We start from the raw sequence: 17,735 nt of genomic DNA, 5'->3' as shown, positions 1-17,735 counted from the left end.
CGATCAGGGTTAAGTCATTTATCATTGTTCCAACTGGAAAAATCTGAGTACCCACTGGTGCCAAAGCAAATGTTTCCCTGACTCTTGCAGCTCAAACTACTAGATTGTAGAATTCTATTAGCTCGACTTGATGAAATGGAAAACTTTGCAGATTATACGTTTTAAATGAGCCTCTTGCTTAAAGAATAGGGTAGGTTGGTGGTTCTTACAAAAGCCATCTTTAAATATATATATATATATATATATATATATATATATATATATATACCTGAAAGGGATGGTGAGATGACCTGGTCTAGGCAAAAATTACGCTTCTTGAGAAATGTAGACAGAGAAGTAATTTGCAGGTCAAGGCAAGTATTTTTGTTTCCTACAGCCTGACCTAGCTGCAGCAGGCACTGCCATGTGTTTTATGCCATGCCTGTTGTAGAATTATTTCCTCTGAAACATGTCGAAGAAAGAAATGACAGTACAGAACATGCCTTTTGAGTTTGACTCTGGTGGTATTCCATTCCAGCCAGAGCACCTACTTCAGGGAATCGGATAAAGATACAGTGTTTGTTATGCTGAGAGGTCTGCACAAACGTTGGGCTTACTCTTATGCACTGCCAGATAACAGGTATTTTCTGGCTAATTTATCTATATCCTCAAAGTTGTATATTGTACCAGTTAGTAACATGTAGGCTAAGGCTTGTAAAATACCATGTAATCAAATCAATGATCCCTTTGTCATCTAAAGTTCTCTTTACACTGAGTCTTTGTGGCAGCATATGTTATGGAGTCACCATACTGGTTCCAGAGCTCAGGCTGTCCCAAGGTTTGCACTTTGGATATTAAATCGATTACACTATATTATCCATATATAAGAATCCTCCCAAAATATACAGCACTTTCTCACTGAGTACCAAATCTACCTTAGAATGAAGAAGTAAATCTGAGTGATTTTTTGGACTTATTAGTATTTTAGAAATGACCCCTTTTGGAAATTGTTTGGGTGAATCTAACCTTTTCCCTCTCTTTCTAGCATAAAGATACCCAGAGTGTCATCCATGGCCCAGTGAAGGTCTGATAGCACCATATTGGGTACCTCTCTATTTCCAGATGAGAAAAATTGAACAGATGGGAGAGGGAGATAGTGTCAATAACTTTTTTGGAAAAGCACAAAATACTTATTGAGTCAGACAGCTAAAGATACAGACATGTTTATAAAATGACTTTTGTATAAGCAGTTGTGATGGATGCTACAGGAATGTTAAGCGATTGCAAATGGGGAAAAGAGATGTTTTGTGCAATTGTGAAAGGTAGGAGAGTGGGGTTAAAAAGTATTCTGTGTTAACATTTGGGCCATGCCATGGAAAAGTTTTGTGGACTTCTTTCTGCTCCTACAAACAAATTTATGAATTTGGAAATTTCAAAATTACCTGGCTTGTAAATGATTCCAAGATCTTTGATATGGGCCGTTGGTGAAGGTTTATTCGTATATAAGTTTTGATGTATGCGGCCTATTATTCCACAGCCGTTTGTTTATGTCCTGATCATTATAAAATGCATATGATGAGAAATGGGTCTCCTGACTGAATGGCTTTCATGAGCTCCTGCACATTGGGAAGCCTTCAGGAGGGCATTGTTCTTCTGTGGATTTCCGAAGGTCTACGGGAGAAGCCCTTCTGTCCTGTACAGGAAGGGAATTCCCACTTTGACTCTCTGGTAGACCTTGGAAAAACCCTTTGCCCACTACTGGGCTCCTCAGAATCTTTTTCCCTACACATTGCTGCTCTCTCTATTCCCACTGACCTGTTTTATTTTCTTGTAACTTATACATTTTATATATGATAATTTTAATGTGCACATCTTTCATTGCATCTTCAGACGCATGCTTCAAAAAATTAGAAATCATGTTGCAGTGAAAAACCTTCACTTCAACATGTTCATTTGTTGCTTTTGTCCTATTGCATACATATGATAGTGTGTACATATATTTCCATAATACCTGTCATTTTTGTTTTAGCTCTGTGTATTGTACAGTTACTCTGTTTCAAAAGTTGTTGCGTAGATACGCAGCACCAATTTGTGTTTTCAATAGCAGAGACATTTTCAGTGTACTTCAGCTTTACATTATCACTGGGCCAGATCCTCAAATGATGTAAGTTAGTGTAGTTACTCTGAAACCTGTAGCTCTGTTGGCATTCATGGTGTGAAGCCTGTGTACACCAGCTGAGGATATGGCTGTCTTGGTCTAGTGTTTGGTATATGGAGAGGTTAAGATTATAATTTAGTTACTTAGTAATGTGGGATTGGGATGTTGGAGTTCTGGTGGTGGTTGCATTTCACTTGGAAAATGAAACTAGACTCGTCATTTCCACTGTCTGGGTCTCCTGCACTTGAACTCAGACTCTGTCATTGTGTATTATAAATGCTTAACTTACAAAAAATCTGCTGTTTTATACTGAACTTGTAAAGCTATAACATTTTATTTTTATTACGCCTTCTTTCATTTTATTTTACAGAAACTTCATTTTGGGTTTAAACAAATTTTAACAATGTCCTTTCAATTTAGTTTATTAGGATTATTATTAGTAGTACTATTTATTTACACATGCTATGAATGGACCATTAGGGTTGCCAGGCATCTGGTTTTCAACTGGGACACCCAGTTGAAAAGGGACCCTGGTGGCTCTGGTCACCATTGCTGACCGGGCCACTAAAAGTTGTTTGGCAGTACAGCAGGGCTAAGGCAGGTTCCCTGCCTGCCCTGGCTCCATGCGGCTCCTGGAAGTGGCCACCATGTCCGGCTCCGGCGCACTGCCCCTGCCCAGAGTGTCTGTTCCTCAGCTTTCATTGGCCAGGAACCACGGCCAATGGGAGCTGCAGAGGCAGTGCCTGTGGGTGTGGGCAGCATGCAGAGCCCCTGATCCCTCCACCTAGAAGCTGGACGTACTGGAGGCTTCTGGGAGCCGCCTGAGATACAAGTCGCTTGGCCAGAGCCCATGCCCCCTGCCCCAGGTCAGAACCCCCTCCTGCACCCAACTCCCTCCTGAAGCCTGCATTCTGCACCCGCTCCTGCACCCCAACCCCCTGCCCCAGCCCTGAGCCTAAGCCCGCATCCCAACCCCCTGCCCCAGCCCTGAGCCTGCACACCAAACCCCTCATCCCTGGCCCCACCCCACCAAACCTCCCTGCTGGAGCCCTCACCCCCTCCTACACTGCAACTCCCTGCCCCGGCCCAGAGCCCCCTCCTGCAAACCAAACCCCTCATCCCCGCACCCGCAGTGAGAGCCCTCACCCCCCGCCCCAGCCTGGTGAAAGTGAGTGAGGGTTGGGGAGAGTGAACGATGGAGGGAGGGGGGATGGAGTGAGCAGGGGCGGGGCGGGGCAAGGCAAGGGTGTTCGGTTTTGTGTGATTAGAAAGTTGGCAACCCTAAGGACCATGTCTAAAGAAAATACACCTCAGTGTTATACCAGTGTGGCAAAGACCCTTATGAATTGTTTTCATAGTGACAATGGGAGGGAATATGACACATTAGCTTCAGTATTTCCTTCATGCCATTTGTGCCCAACGTGCATTAGCATTACTTTAGTCCTAAGTTATTTGAAAACTCATCGAAATTAAACAAATAGATATACTGTAAACCTTACAAATACAGTAACTTGTGGTATCCTACTTCATCGTTATTTCCAATACATTTTCTAAAGTGATGTTACTTCCACTTGTCAGGGACAAATCCTGAGGCTCAATCTTGCAAACTGTTACTTAATAGGACTATGCACCTGTGTAAGGGTTTTCAGGATCTGAGATTTTTACTTAGTCCTTATTTGAACATAACCAGTGAGAGTTTTGCTAAGGGTTTGTGGCCTGATCCAAAGCTCATTAAAGTCCATGGTAAACTTCCCATTAATTTCAATACGCCCCTAACCACAAATAATAGATATGTATAAATATGACTTTTTAAAATAAGTTGATGCCAAAATTGACCTTTCAATTTATAAACTCTATTTTAAAAAATATTTGTCCTACATTTTCTTGACTTTCTGGTAGCCTTTAATTCTCTTTTATTTTATTTTTAAATAAAGGCAATACATACTTTCAAATAGCTCAGGACATAATTCATGCCCTGTGATGCATGGTTTAAAAATCCAGCTCTTTTTCTGGCTCATTACCCAGCCTGTAGACTTGATTTTTTTTAATTAATGTGAGAACACCTTCTTTATGACATGTTCATGTTTGCTCAAAAGTCACATCATTTTTCAAATTATACAAGATGTCAGTACCAAGTATAATGATCTTTATTGCTAAGTTTCCAAAATGAGCGCTGCATTTTGGGGGGTAAATCACAACCTGGAAAGGAGAAAAATCACTTTTTTAACGAATAAAGTATATGTATGTTTACAACACACAAAAACATCACAGCTTATAGAGACAGCATATGGTCTGCTTTTATATGGTGTGTCCACAATAGTTAAATGCTTCCAAACAACACATCATGGATCTCCATGTATTTACTAGCTACTGTCTGACTTTGCCATGACTTTTGCAATTGTGACTGTGCACCACATAATGCTTTATAGAAATGTGTATGAGTGTAAATATGACATAACTGGAATATATTTTATGCTAGATATGCCATGTAACATATCTTTGCAAAGGTTATGATCTACTGAATATATTCATCCTATTTGTATGCATGTATCATTTTTATATCTGAAGGTATGAGCGTTGGCTCTATGCTTGTATTTAAAGTGTTTGCTGTAGGAAGCATATAAGACAGATTTGGTCAACATAGTGTGAAGGGGTTATTCAAGTAATTGAGAGTATTTAAGTCACAATGGACTTTGGGAGATGCCAATCCACATTTGAGCTTTCCCGTGAACATTCAAACTAACATGTAAACAATGGCATCGGCCTGCAAAAAGCTGAATCATTCATAAACATGTGACTTTTCCAGGTGGCTAGAGACCCCATCTTGTGCCTGGGATGTTGCCCAAGAGAGAATATAAAAGGCCCTGGGAAACCCCTCCATTTTGTCTTCAGCTGGCTCGGAAGATAGCCTCTCCACCCCAAAGAGATTCCTGAAAGAAACTGGAACAAAGGACAATAACTATGGGGGTGTGGATGATTGCTGGACCCAGACTAGGAGGAAGTCTAGTCTGTAAAAGAAGCTTATTGGAACATCTCTGAGGGTGAGATTTACCTGCATTTAGTTTCCTCCTGTATTAGGGTTAGACTTGAGTGTTTTATTTTATTTTGCTTGGTAACTTACTTTGTTCTGTTTTATTACTTGGAACCACATAAATCCTACTTTTTATATTCAGTAAAATCACTTTTTGCTTATTAATTAACCCAGAATAAGTATTAACACCTGGGGGAACAAACTGCTGTGCATATCATAGAATCATAGAATATCAGGGTTGGAAGGGACCCCAGAAGGTCATCTAGTCCAACCCCCTGCTCGAAGCAGGACCAATTCCCAGTTAAATCATCCCAGCCAGGGCTTTGTCAAGCCTGACCTTAAAACCTCTAAGGAAGGAGATTCTACCACCTCCCTAGGTAACGCATTCCAGTATTTCACCACCCTCTTAGTGAAAAAGTTTTTCCTAATATCCAATCTAAACCTCCCCCACTGCAACTTGAGACCATTACTCCTCGTTCTGTCATCAGCTACCATTGAGAACAGTCTAGAGCCATCCTCTTTGGAACCCCCTTTCAGGTAGTTGAAAGCAGCTATCAAATCCCCCCTCATTCTTCTCTTCTGCAGGCTAAACAATCCCAGCTCCCTCAGCCTCTCCTCATAAGTCATGTGTTCTAGACCCCGAATCATTTTTGTTGCCCTTCGCTGGACTCTCTCCAATTTATCCACATCCTTCTTGTAGTGTGGGGCCCAAAACTGGACACAGATGAGGCCTCACCAATGTCGAATAGAGGGGAACGATCACGTCCCTCGATCTGCTCGCTATGCCCCTACTTATACATCCCAAAATGCCATTGGCCTTCTTGGCAACAAGGGCACACTGCTGACTCATATCCAGCTTCTTGTCCACTGTCACCCCTAGGTCCTTTTCTGCAGAACTGCTGCCTAGCCATTCGGTCCCTAGTCTGTAGCGGTGCATTGGGTTCTTCCGTCCTAAGTGCAGGACCCTGCACTTATCCTTATTGAACCTCATCAGATTTCTTTTGGCCCAATCCTCCAATTTGTCTAGGTCCTTCTGTATCCTATCCCTCCCCTCCAGCGTATCTACCACTCCTCCCAGTTTAGTATCATCCGCAAATTTGCTGAGAGTGCAATCCACACCATCCTCCAGATCATTTATGAAGATATTGAACAAAACCGGCCCCAGGACCGACCCTTGGGGCACTCCACTTGATACCGGCTGCCAACTAGACATGGAGCCATTGATCACTACCCGTTGAGCCCGACAATCTAGCCAGCTTTCTACCCACCTTATAGTGCATTCATCCAGCCAATACTTCCTTAACTTGCTGACAAGAATACTGTGGGAGACCGTGTCAAAAGCTTTCCCAAAGTCAAGAAACAATATATCCACTGCTTTCCCTTCATCCACAGAACCAGTAATCTCATCATAAAAGGCAATTAGATTAGTCAGGCATGACCTTCCCTTGGTGAATCCATGCTGGCTGTTCCTGATCACTTTCCTCTCATGCAAGTGCTTCAGGATTGATTCTTTGAGGACCTGCTCCATGATTTTTCCAGGGACTGAGGTGAGGCTGACTGGCCTGTAGTTCCCAGGATCCTCCTCCTTCCCTTTTTTAAAGATTGGCACTACATTAGCCTTTTTCCAGTCATCCGGGACTTCCCCGGTTCGCCACGAGTTTTCAAAGATAATGGCCAATGGCTCTGCAATCACAGCCGCCAATTCCTTCAGCACTCTCGGATGCAACTCGTCCGGCCCCATGGACTTGTGCACATCCAGCTTTTCTAAATAGTCCCTAACCACCTCTATCTCCACAGAGGGCTGGCCATCTCTTCCCCATTTTGTGATGCCCAGCGCAGCAGTCTGGGAGCTGACCTTGTTAGTGAAGACAGAGGCAAAAAAAGCATTGAGTACATTAGCTTTTTCCACATCCTCTGTCACTAGGTTGCCTCCCTCATTCAGTAAGGGGCCCACACTTTCCTTGGCTTTCTTCTTGTTGCCAACATACCTGAAGAAACTCTTCTTGTTACTCTTGACATCTCTCGCTAGCTGCAGCTCCAGGTGAGATTTGGCCCTCCTGATTTCATTCCTACATGCCCGAGCAATATTTTTATACTCTTCCCTGGTCATATGTCCAACCTTACACTTCTTGTAAGCTTCTTTTTTATGTTTAAGATCCGCTAGGATTTCACCATTAAGCCAAGCTGGTCGCCTGCCATATTTACTATTCTTTCGACTCATCGGGATGGTTTGTCCCTGTAACCTCAACAGGGATTCCTTGAAATACAGCCAGCTCTCCTGGACTCCTTTCCCCTTCAAGTTAGTCCCCCAGGGGATCCTGGCCATCCGTTCCCTGAGGGAGTCGAAGTCTGCTTTCCTGAAGTCCAGGGTCCGTATCCTGCTGCTTACCTCTGATATCTCTCTATCAGTGTTATAGAGGGGAACAATTTATGAGTTTACCTTGTATAAGCTTTATACAGAGTAAAACAGATTTATTTGGGTTTTAGACCCCATTGGGTCCTGGGTATCTGGGTGCCGGAGACAGGAGGACTTAAGCTGTTTTCAGTTAAGCCTGCAGCTTGTGGGGGACGTGGTTCAGACTTGGATCTGTGTTTGCAGCAGGCAAGTGTGTCTGGCTCAACAAGACAGGGCACTGAAGTCACAAGCTGCCAGGGAAAATGGGCTCAGAGGTAGTCCTAGCACATCAGGTAGCAGTCCCAAGGGGGTTTCTGTGACCCAACCCGTCACAGTATTATATTTGTTTTCCATATTCCAAAGACAACTCATAGAGTATTTGTAGGGTTTTTATTTGGTATTGGTGGAACGCTGTGATACCTTCTCATGTAATTAAGATATGCTTTATACAAAGTATGTCTTGTGAGGTATCCTCCTAAAAGTCTTGAGCTGCTCAACATTAATATCTCGTTGGATTGTATGTGAAGTTATGAAGCTTGGCTGTGTATGTGTTACTAAAACATGTTGTGAGGTTGAAAGCACCCAAAAACAGCATTTCAGGTACAACAGTAAAAAGGTCAAACAATGTTAATAGCTCCTTGAGGAAATGCACACAAGGATTACCCCAGGAACTGTGTACAATAGAAACCTCTCAGAGATAGCACTACCCGATTGAGAACTGTTTGACCCAGGTCACAGCAAAAGAGCTTTCCAGCAAGTGGGAAGAAGATATAAAAGTGGAACTATGACATCATGGGGGGACCTCACTATCCCTGCAACACACATGGAAACACGTAAGGGGCAAGGACTGAACAGTGGGATGTGATGGTCCCAGGCTAGAAGGATCTTTAACCTGTGTATGAAAACCTGGGAAAGCCAAGGCAACTTATGCCTTAAGAGTCTGCCAGCCTGTTTATCATTCAGGGTGAGAATTTACTAATTTATATCCTACCTTTCTAGTGCGTTAAGCTCAGTTTGTGGTTTTTGTTTATTTACTAACGTAATCTGTTTTGATATGTTGGCTATCCCTTATAATCACTTAAGATCTACCTCTTGTACTTAATAAACTAGTTTTTGTTTTAAACCCAGTTTGTGTAATTCATAACTGGGGGGGGGGCAAAAAGCTATGCATATCTCTCTCCACATTGAGGGAGAGGGTGAATTTCAGTTCGCTTACGTTGTACAGTTCTATGTGCAGCGCAAGACAATACAATTTTGGGTCTACTCTCCAGAGGGGTAGTGCACTTGCGTGCTGGGCAATTCCTTAGCTGAAAGCCTTCCCATGCAGTACTGATTTCAGTGTCTGTGTCTTTCTGCAGCTGGGCGTGTCCCTACCTGTGTGTGTGCTAGAGGAGGCTTAGGGTCTGGCTTAGCAGGACAGGGTGAGGGAGTCAAGGCTGGTGGAACAGGCGGGCTCAGTGGTACCCCAGTACATCAGATGACACCCCGGAAGGGGCTGGGGCAACCCATCACACACTTAATGGACCAAATTAAACCCCAGCATAAGCAAACACAGTTTGTATTGACTTCTGTGGGTTTTGAAAAGCTAGCTGACTGCCATTTAATACCCTGCCTATTTTCATATTATTGAGCCAGACCATTGGCTGGTGTAAATGCACAAACGTTTACACCAGTTGAGGTTCTGACCTATTAATTTTCACAGACAATTGTAGGAAATTGTAAATTCTTGGTAACTTTGCAATAACAGGGGAAACAACTACCTTTCCCTTTTCTTACCTGCTAAAAGGCATGAAAGTCCGAACACCAATAAACTGCTTTTCCGGTAGATACAGAATAGGAGAGAAAGGAGAGAGTGACAAAGGTTTAAGTACCTTTGCAGTCTGACATCAACAGAATACAGATGCTAAATTTTACTGGCTAGCATACAACTTCATTCTGTCAGTTCTTATCTTCAGGATATCTAATTATCAGGTCTGTTGTGGCATGTTCACCATCATGGTATCTGATAACCTAATAATAGGCCAAATTCTGTTTTAGGGTACATTCCTGCAACTCTGACTTCAGTGGGTCTACAAGGATGTGATCTAAGGTGGGATTTGGCTGCTTTTTTCAGTATTTTGTTGGGTGGGATGGGGATGGAGGCACATTCTCCAATAATGAGAAATCCATGTGGTTGCCAGATTCAGAGAGTGTCTTTACTAATGGTGTTTGGCTTATCCTACCCTCTTCTTTAAGCAATTATTTCCCCTTGTTTTGGCAATCATTTAGCAGTACAAATTTAAGCTCTCCTTTGAAGCTCTCTAGCACTTTCTATGACATGTTTTGTGCAGCATACACTGCATAATAAAGCAGTACTGGGAACGTGTGTGTTTGTTTACAAAAAGGTGGCCTGTGATTATATCTTGCAGGTATCTTGGGCTAGATCTTCAGCTGTGGTTATGCCACTCTACCAACACAAAGCTGCCCTAGGGCTGGTTCATCTGGCCATACAAGACTTTCCCTATGCAGAAGGTTGGTTAGTATGTAGCTACTGTACTGGGTCCTTCTATTAACCTCTACCTGCACCCCTACTGTTCCATTATTCCCCCTGCAACACGAACACACTGCAGCCTGTGGAAGGGCTTTGTTGAGAAAAAGGGCGAATGGCCAGGGCCTGCCATGTGCCCCTGCAATCTCCAGCTGTTGTGACAATGGTTCCTGGGGGCCACTGGCATCAGGCATAAATTACAGCACCCCGGAGACTGCTCTAATTTACACCAGAAACAAAAGCAGACCAAGGACTGGGGGAGTACAAAGGGATACTTGGCTCCTCAACAATAATTTTGCAGATCAGGATCACTGTCATTTCTTTGATGATAGGGAACTTTTAGTAGCACCATCACATCTGTGCAGTCTCAGTCAATAAAACTGATGTGGGTGGTGGACATCCTGAGTAATCTGTGATGTTTCCTCTTGGTGACTTACTTTAATTTCCTCCTTTGTAAGGAATCACTTTGTTTTTGTGAGTAAAATATCTTTAAGACAGAACGATGGTATTGAAACTTTATGCTGCAGGGACAAATACCCAGTCTTACCTTTCCACCTGAGTTATTCACTGTTGTTGTAGAGATGTTGAGAGACGTTTGTCTCATCATATGTGGTTTGATACGAGTCCGTATTCTTCCTTGATGTTGAAAGTTAGTGGGAAAATATTGGCTCTGCTCTTACTGATGATTTTCAATGCACCCTTGAAGGAGAGCAGGTTTCAGTTGTCTTTAAGGAAAAACTAGTGTGGCCTCTGCCCAACAAATCATCACTTGATGCCTACAGTCTGGTCAAATATTAATATTTCAAGTATTCTTGTCAAGAAGGTTGTGGCAAGACAACTCCCACTTCCACTCCCAGTTGCCTTAGATTTCCATGAGTTTTGTCCGTCTGGATTCAGACCTAGGTGTGTACAGTACTGCACATTTTCCATTTCCAGGCCTGGATGTGGAAACTACACTTCTTACATTGGTTGCGTTCTTTTTTTCTTCTTTGTAGCACTTTAGATTGCAACTGTTGGATCACCCATTTCAAGCTCCTTTCTCTCCCAGTAGCCCTAGCTGCGTTATTCCAGTGTAGAATAATAATTCTGCTACTTTGTATCTATATAGCACCAAACAAAAATAAAAATATAGGAATTTTTTTTGTAACAATGCTGCATTTAGTTATGTACTGCAAATTTGGGTCTAATCCTATTCTCAGGGACACTTTTGACATTGATATTAACCGGCGCAGGAGCAGGACCTGTCTGTTCTGTGATGCTTTTTTTCCTCATTTGTTCTTTATTGTATACTTTGATAGAGTTTAGTCTGCATTTAAATTTATTCCAAATTTTCCTTTTACAAGAATTCCTTGGTTAAATGAAAAACTAGTTTAATTCAGTGGTTTTTTTTGTTTGTTTTTTTTGTGGTCAGTAATCTGTTAGCCCAGTTAGCCTTCTTATTCTTTGTTTTTCCCACGGAATAGAATGTCTTCATCTTTCTCGAGTCATGCATTAATGCCCTGGCTTCTCACATTTTTGTTGCCAGGCACAAAGATTCTAATCAAGAAATGACCGATAACCATAGTTACACAGAATATTAACTCAAGGGTATATGAAAATGTAGTACAAGTTTATTCCTTAAGAAGGGCTAAAATCACTCTGGCTTTAAGCCTGTGTCAGTTTGCCACTCTATGTACAAGTTTGTCCTTCAGTTTTATCCTCTGTGTGTGAAGGTTTACGCAATCCATTCAGCTGCTCATCATTAATCATAGCCATACATTAACTCTGCACAGTTTTGAGGGAACATTCAACAATGCAAGTTGTGACTAGAAAAGCAAGGTCTGTCCAATCAGTTATAATGGCCAGGGAAATGTTGGTGTGCTCAGAACATCAGTATTACCTGTGTGCTTCATACTTGTGCCTTCATGAGGCTGTTTTTGCTTCTTCAGAAGTCTACCTGACCTGCATATCATTCAGAGATGCTTGGAAGTCACTTATTTCCATCGGAGTCATTTGGGAGCAATGGAGCTTTAGAAAGCCAACTCCAGATTTTGTTTTCTTTAGAGGACAGGTGATACAAAGCAGCAAGCAGAGACACCAAGTGGGAAGGTACATACAGGGAATAGCAGTAAAACTCAGATTTGGATTCACTCTGGTGACTGACTCCGTTTGTCTGTTGTGATGCAACTGGTGGAGCTTCAACTTCCAAGCCCATTTCAGCTGCCAGTTTGAGGATCTTCCATCCTTTTGATGAAGATTTTCTATGCTTCTTGACCAGTCCCTGTTAGTTTTTGTCATAAGATTCTGCATTCCTACTAGCTCTAACTGTATGGCCTATAGTGTTTGAGCCACTGATGTCTGGCATTGCAGGGAACTTTATTATGATCAAGCTGACAATGAAAGGCACAGTACCTCCTGGGAAGAGTTAAAGTACAAGCTGCTGTGTCTACCTGTTGCCTTCATGGGTAAAGTTTTCCAGTTGCATAAGAATGGATGTGAATTTTGCAGTGAAAAACCTCTTGTGTCTTTCCGTCCCGGGTATCTCGTATAACATCAGTATGTCAATGAAGAGGCATCTCTTTAGGTTACTATTGTGGAAAAGCTCGATAATTGTTTTGACTCTTCTGATCGTGGTTTTGAATTTACTTACACTTGCTCAATTTGTTGACAACCAGGTTTACTGTATGCCATGAAGTACATAAATATTGCTTTCAGTATTTCTGCTGAACTGCACCCTGATTTCTTTCCCTGCTATCCCAGAGTAATCTATGCTACGTATCCTAGACTGTTTTGGGGAGATCAAGGTTTTAAGGCTATGGCTGCACAAATGCTGGGACAACACCCAAGAATTCCTCTCCAATGCAGGCATTTCCAAGTTTCACTTTTACAAACCTCACTACCAATGATATTTGTTCAGTGTCTGCAGTATCTTTCCTCCATATTGGATCACCTATTTCAATCAATTTAGACGGAGATGGGGCTAATATGTGTCATGGAGCAGTTTCCAAATGTTTCCTTAATACTACATATGTGGAAATCAAATTGTGCGTGCATGTTTAAGGCCAAAGCTATAACTGGGTTCTAAAAACAAACCAGTTCATGGAGGATAGGTCCATCAATGGCTATCAGCCAAGATGATCAGAGATGCAACCTCATTCTCTGGGAATCCTAAGCCTCTAACTGCCAGAAGCTGGGAGTGGACCACAGGGGATGGATCACTTGATAATTGCCCTGTTCTGTTCATTCCCTCTGAATCATCTGGCATTGGTCACTGTCAGAAGACAGAATACTGGACTAGGTGGACCATTGGTCTGACCCAGTATGGCCATTCTTATGTTTTCTGTGGTGTTGTATAGCACCAAGCACTATGGTAGATTCAATTGAGCACAGCTCTGGAAGTGTCACTTTTTCCTCAACAATTGCTTTTGTCATGGTCATAATATGAGAATTTCCAAGGCATTCATTTTTTACATGCTATCTAATTGCTTAAGTGAAGATCTTGTATTTGGTGAAAGACCTGCTGAGGAGTGCACCTTGTATTTTAGCTCTTTGGCCAGAAAAGGATGGAGTAGCAACAAAAAGCTCCATTCTAAGTGGAGGAAACCACAGTATTTTGGTTGCTGGTCCCAGTGCTATTCTGAGTGTTACTGTACACTGCAGGAGGAGAGGGCTCATCTGCATAGCATCCGGGAGTGTGAGGACTTCATCAATAGAATGACCATGCACATGGAGACAACTGGGATGGAGAATGCTAGCCCACTACAGAGAATTGGCTGCTTGGTGAGGAGCAGACTGGCTGCTGGCCACCGCTGGAAGTAGACTGTGCTCCATCCCCATCCAGGTCTCCCATCCATCGAGGTGAAGAACTGGTATGATTTACTGACAAGAGGAGGTGAGGGAACAGACCCCAATGGTTGAGGTGGAGGCAGGATTTGCCTCTAAGGCTAGGAGGCTTATGGCCACTGCAGCTGAGAGCAGAAGATGCAGAGTGCTGGTGGACAGGGACTTCCTTCTGAGGGAAATGGAGGCATCCATCTGCTGACCTGACATGATGATGTCCTGGGAGGTGCGCTTCCTGCCTGGAACCTGGGTCTGAGACTCCTCCATCACTCTGACCATGTTGCTAATCCATGTAGGTACTAATGATACTGACAGGCCTGACCCTGAGCAGATCAGCAGTGATTACAGGGCTCTGAGAGCAGGTTGAGTTCTCACCCATCCTCTGGTTAAGGGTAAGGTCCCAAAAGGTAGGTGGGGAGGGGGGAAGGGCAAACATCTTGGAGATGAATGCATAGTGGAGCAGATGGTTTCAATGGGAGAGCTTTGGATTCCTTGACTGCAGGGTGCTGTTCTGGGAAGAAGGTCTGCTTGGAGGAGATGGGCTCCATCTGACTAAGAAGGGGAAGAGCATTTTTACACATTAACTAGCCAACCTAGTGAGGAGCCTTTAAAAACAGTTCAAGAAGGGCAGGCGACAAAAGCCCACACCTACATATAAAAAAGTGACCTTAACAGCGGGTTAGATTTTGAGGGGAGGGGGGCACTATGGAAAATTACAATAGGGTCATAGGAGCAACAAGAGGGAAATCAGTGGGTGAATCTACCACAAATGCAAGGAGTAGGGGAATTAAACAGGAAGAACTGGGCTAAATTATTTATTTAGCATAGGCTAAATTATTACTTAACTGGCATCACAGAGACTTGGTGGGATAAGTCTCATGGCTGGAATATTGGTTTATAGTGGTATAACTTGTTCAGGAAGGTCAGGCAAAGTAAAAAGGGAGGAGATCTTGCATTATGCATCAAGAATATATACATATGTTCTGAGGCCCAGAAGGAGGTAGGGGGCAGACCAGGTTGAGAGTCTTTGGGTAAAGGTAACAGGGGGTAAAACACAGGAGTGACTTCATGTCAAGGGTCTACTATAAACCACCAAATCATTTTACTCATTTCACGCCTTCCTTTCCTCAAAAATCATGAAATCTATCATCTCATGATCACTTTCACCCATGCTGCCTTTCCACCTTCAGATTCACTACCAATTCCTCTTTGTTGGTAATAATTAAATCTAAAATGGCTGTCCCTCCGGTTACTTCCTCCACTTTCTGGAACAAAAAGTTGCCCCCAATAGATTGCAAGAACTTATTGGAAATTTTGTGTTTTGCCATATTACTTTTCCAACAGATGTCTGGGCAATTAAAGTCCCCCCATTACTATCAGATCTTGTGTTTCATGATTTTTGAGAAAAGGAAGGCATGAAATGAGTAAAAGAAGGACAGTGAACTTCAAAAAAAGCAGATTTTAACACACTCAGAAAACTGGGAGGTGAGGTCCCACGGAAGAAAATTTGAAGAGAAAAAGGAGTTCAGGAGAGCTGGCATTTTCTCAAGAAGTCAGTATTAAAGGCACAACTGCACACTATCCCAATGCAAATAAAGATAGGAAGAATAGTTAGTAAGAGGCCAAAGTGGCTCCTAGCAAGGGGCATAAAGGCAGTAAGAAGAGGTTCGTTACATTAGGGGCAAAAGAGAGACAAAGGAAAGCATGGGTTCATGAGCAGTGGGTATAATAGGCCAGGGGAAGCTCTGCCGTGGCTGCCGGACTCCCAGTTGTGGGATTTGGTGACAAAGTTTTTGCTTTATTATGCCCCATGCAGGTTCTGGGGCAGCTGAGGAGGTGGTATGTGCGATTCAGCTTCCTGGGTTCATCAGTAATCTCTCTGGAGTCTAGAGAGATTATTGATGAACCCAGGAAGCTGAGTAGCAAATACCGCCTCCTCAGCCACCCCAGACCCTGCAATGGGGCATATCAAAATCGTCTTCAAAGAGATTTTCTTTCCCCTGGGGTGGCTTGGGTCTGGGGAGGAGAGGCACAGCTGTGGCTGGCCCAGGGGCTTCTCCAGGTGGGTGGGGAGGCTCGGGGCTTCAGCCAACCCAGGGCTCCTCCAGCAGAGGCAGGGGGACTCGGGGCTTCTCCACGGCAGGGGACACTTGGGCTTGTGGCTCTGGCCATGGAAGGGAGGAGGTCTCAGGCCTTGCCATGTGGGGAGGGGGTGCATGGGTGGAAGGGGCGGAGCTGGGGTCTAGCTTCCCCAAAGGGGGGATCCACCTGCTGCCCATGCATAGGTCCTCTACTTAGCAGGGAAGAAGAACTAATTGATGACATCAAGAAAGGTCAGGTGTTTAATGCCTATTTTCCTTCAGTCTTCGCTAAAAAGGTTAATGGTGACCAGATACTCAACACAATTAATATTAACAAGGGGGAAGCAATGCAAGCCAAAACAGGAAAAGTTCAAGCTAAAAAAATATTTAGATAAGTTAAATGTCACGACAACAGAGTCTGATGAAATTCATCCTATGGTACTTAAGGAACTAGCTGAAGCAATATTGGAACCATTGGTAATCATTTTTGAGGATTCCTAGGGGAGAGGTCCCAGAAGATTAGAACATAGTACCTGCTAAAAGGGGGAACAGAGAGGACATGGGGAATTATCAACCAATCAGCCTAATTTGGAAAGATACTGAAACAAATTATTAAACAATCAATTTGTAAGCACCTAGAGGATAATAGGGTTATAAGGAACAGCCAGCATGGATTTGTCAAGAAAAAATCACATCAAATCAACCTAATTTCCTTCTTTGACAAGATAACTGGCTTATTGGATGTGATGTCTTTATTTTAGTTAGGTTTTAGACACAATCCCACATGATTAGTCTCATAAGCAAACTAGGGGAAGGTGGTCTAGATGAAATTACTGTAGGTGGGTTCACAACTCAGACCATACTCAGAACTTCTATCAATGGTTGGCTGTCAAACTGGGAAAGCATATCTAGTGGGGTCCTGCAAGGGTCAGTCCGGGGTCTGGTACTACTCAATATTTTCATTAGTGACTTGGATAATGGAGTGGAGAACATGCTTATAAAATTTGCAGATGACTCCTAGGTGGGAGATTTGGAAAATTCTAAACAACCTTGACAAATGGGAGAATTGGTCTGAATTCAACAAGATGAAATTCAGTAAAGACTAGGGCAAAATATTTCACATAGGAAGGTAAAATTAAATGTCCATTTACAAAATGGGGAATAACTGGCTAGGTGGTAGTGCTGCCCCACAAATTGAATATGAGTCAACAATGGGATGCAGCTGAGAAAAAGGCGAATATCATTCTGGGGTATATTGACAGGAGTGTAGTACATAAGACATGGATGGTAATTGTCCTGCTCTACTTGGCACTGGTGAGGCCTCAGCTGGAGTACTGTGTCCAACTCTGGGTGCCACGCTTTAGGAAAGATGTGGACAAGTTGGAGAAGCCCAGAGGAGACCAACAAAAATGATAAAGGTTTAGAAAATCTGACCGATGAGGAAAGGTTAAAAAATGGGGCATGGTTAGAGCCCTGCAAATCTGCAGATATCTACTTTATACCTGGAGACCATGTTTGTGGATTGAGGATTGGATGTGAACACAAATTTTGTATCTGCACAGAGGCTCTAGGCATAGTGAGTCTTGAGAAAAGAAGACTGAGGGGGCGACCTGATAAGTCTTCAAATATGTTAAGGATTGTTATAAAGAGGACTGTGATCAATTGTTCTCCACGTCCACTGAAGGCAGGATAAGAAGTAATGGGCTTAATCTGCAGCAAGGGAGATTTAGGTTAGATATTAGGAA

The sequence above is a fragment of the Lepidochelys kempii genome, chromosome 7 (assembly GCF_965140285.1).
Source record: "Lepidochelys kempii isolate rLepKem1 chromosome 7, rLepKem1.hap1, whole genome shotgun sequence".
NCBI lineage: Eukaryota > Metazoa > Chordata > Testudines > Cheloniidae > Lepidochelys > Lepidochelys kempii.
This window is presented reverse-complemented; position numbering follows the sequence as displayed.